The sequence below is a fragment of the Lactuca serriola genome, chromosome 3, assembly GCF_051521515.1.
Source record: "Lactuca serriola cultivar US96UC23 chromosome 3, Lser_US96UC23_V15, whole genome shotgun sequence".
Lineage (NCBI taxonomy): Eukaryota > Viridiplantae > Streptophyta > Magnoliopsida > Asterales > Asteraceae > Lactuca > Lactuca serriola.
Genome location: NC_136410.1, coordinates 20,138,829 through 20,142,433, shown reverse-complemented (window position 1 = coordinate 20,142,433; position 3,605 = coordinate 20,138,829).

Genomic DNA, 3,605 nt, shown 5'->3' with positions numbered 1-3,605 from the left:
TCGTTACTAGGATCTTATAATTAACATTTATCAACAATTCCAAGTTGTTATGTTGATTGATCTACTATGGGAGAGGTGTCTAGAATGGTCACGCTAGCTTGGTTGTTAGATTCAGAAAGACTAGATGTTGAAATGATCATGCCTCCCATCTATCCTGCCTGGCTGGTCCTTACTTGTTTGATCTTGAAGTAGACTTTTCAATTATTTAGGAATCTAAATTCTTAAGATAATAGTTCCACGTAGTATGAAAATATACTAATACGTAGCATTATGTAAGGTGTGGCTCTGCCCGATTTACCAACCATAAGATACTTTGTCAAGTGAGTACATAGTTATTATCAAGAACATAATCTTAACGCAATCCATATAATAAATGTTTATTGTATTATCTGTGTTATGTGCTATTTGTAAAGATACGATAGTAACATTTGTATTAGGAATTGTTGTAGAAATCTATTGCCTTTAGATATAGGTCTTGCCATATATCAGGAATAAGACTTATAAATGATTGCTTAGTGTCGAATAGGCTTGACATCGATTAGGTCTCATAGTTGGGTTAGAGTGTGGGACCAGATCATAGTGTAATCATCCCTGTCTTGGGATGAACATAAATGGTGGGTCCCGATCAGACAACCGAACAGTATGTTTGGGTCATCGACCAGAGTAGATGACCAACACTTGTCTGTTCTAGGAGGTCTTGTGAATTATGTTGCTAGCATGGCTTTATAACCCATGGATGTACATGAAATGGAAAGCCATATTCATCAAAATCTTTGAACATTGGTTGTCTTATATGACTTACACTAGCCAAGGACTCCCCTAGCAGGTGTACTCAAAAAGTTGCTTAGACAGTTTATCCGGTAAGGTGATTCTTCCAAATGATTGTCAAATTAGTATCTATGAGGATCGGTTGGGATTGGGTAGATGGTCTTAGGACAGGTTATTTATTTACACCTGATATATGTCTTGTAGCAATGATATTTTATCATTAAAATGTTATGGGCTTGAAAACCCTAAGTATCTCACCAGGTTTCCCAAACCTGACCCACTAATTTTATTTCATCACAGGTAATGGAGCCAAAGTTGAAATTGCTTAGTTAGGATGTTGAGTGGAATAAATGATAAGTTTGCATTAGTTATTTCAGGACATTTTTATTTACGTTGTAATGTATGTTTGGATATAAACGAATGACATCCCGAAGGTTTTAATAAAATAAATTTTGTTATTTCAAAAATGTTTATTTAACTGGGAACTTCTGCATTTCAATACTTAAAAGCATAAATAAAAATTTTAAATTGGTTCTGAAAAATGGGGGATGTCACAGATATATAACATTTGTATCAATAAAGACTTATTTACTATCTATAAATTATATATATATATATATATATATATATATATATATATATATAAAGCAACATACATTCGATATACATAAACACTATTATCTTGATAAAAATTCAAGTTGGCATAACCATTAATGCCATAAAACTCATTTTTCAAATCTTATTATTTGTGACATCCCTAATTTCACGGCCAGAAAAGACTGATTTGTTTATGCTTTGTTTTATAAATCAGAGTATTCGTTTAAAGAAAACGGTTGCGGAATTTGTTCCCAAAACAAAATATGATAAGAATTTATCAAAGCATTTCTTTAAAGAAATGTATTTTCATTAAATAACAAAATCTCGGGATGTCATGTTCCGATACATACCAAAAGCATAAACAATATAAAATAGACCTTACAACAGTTATTTATAACTACTGGTCTATAATCCAAAATCTCTCGTCAAGTCCAACTTATACTCTTATGTCATTACCTGTAATGCAAAGAAAACTGAGTGGGTCAAGATTGGGAGCCTGGTGAGCATATAGGGTTTTCAACCCACAATATTATATCTTACATATATATATATATATATATATATATATATATACACACACACACATATATATAGGGTTAGGATTAAATGTGAGTCATAAGTATTGTATGAATGTGTGACCAAATCTAGACCACTAGATTAAAAGAATAAATGGTTGTGATTTTAAGATACATATTGTTAATATAGACTAGCATGTATTGGATAATTATACCTAATTAATTGTAACGGAAAAAATGAAATATTTTAAAGAGAGAGAATTTAAGATTTGTTTACATTTTAGGAAACTATATAGAATTAATTAATAAAAGTTAAACCAAATATAACATCTTATTCGATAAATTTAAAATAAATCTGACTTTTTGAGAATACGGCTTCATTCAACAAATATGAACTTGTATTTTGATTCTTTCATTCTTAAAGAATTTTCATTCTTTTATTTGTAAAGAAGACGATTGCATTTAGTAGTTTTTTTATTCATTCATTCTTAAAGAATACTATTTGTTGAGAAGTAATATTCTTAAAGAATACACCCCATACATCCATCAATAACATATCATTCTTTCAGAAAAATATATTGCAATATAATGAAGCATATTTACTATAAAAATAAGAACTATTTTTATAACAAAAACTTTCTTGAAGTATATGTCTTTGTTTTTTGATATACAACATTTTTAAAAAACACACACAACATTCTATGCTATATTTTTGAAGATTTTTCCATCGTTCTTGAAGAATATGTCTTTGTTTTTTTATGGCTTTCATATGTCTTTTATCTTTACCTCTTCACGTCTGAACCTGAACACATAAATATTCAGTTAAAACACACAAAAAAATACATGAAAGATTATATGATGCAAAATAGCTCAAGAACATTCATTACCTATTAGCAGAACAAAAGTAGTCCCGTCCAAGTCGATTTGATCCATGTGGCAAACTAAAAAATGAGGCATTTTTACATTACAAAATTAAAATATATTGCTATTATATGAAAAAATAATGTATGTTGATGTTATCAATATTTGTCTGTGAGTACGGTTCTATTACATGTAAACATTTACAATAATATAGATTGAAAAAATATTGGAGGCAAAATTAAAGTATGTTGCTATTCTTAAAATGGCAAGGAAAAAAACATTTTCATGACCCCCAAAAATATAATCATATGTGACACGTTCAAAAGTTAGTTCTCACTCTACACTCCATTCTTTGAGCATTAAAAACAAATTATAAATCAATATTATAGATGTGCAAAAGAAAAAGAAACCAAACATATTCTACAAGAATGTGATTAGATTCTTAAATAATATACAAAAAAATACCACACTGAGAAACAAAATCCCTAAAATTATTATTTTAATTCTGGAATTCCTTTTGTTTTTTTCTTACTTATGTAAAGGCAAAATGGTTTAGGCTCATGTAACTTTTATCAATTGACGTTAGTGGAATATATATATATATATATATATATATATATATATATATATATATATATATATTCAATCATCAACGATCATTCCAATTACCCATCCTATTATCTTCCTTACTCTTAAGGGCCTACCCTAAGAGTCATCTATTCGTTCACTCAGTATTAGGCACTAAGACAATAGCTGCCAGGATTCTTTATTAGGCACTAAGACAATAGTTGTCAAGGTTCTTTCGTAAAGCACTAATTCCATAGCTGCTATGGTTTATTCATCGGGTACTAAATCCATAGCTAC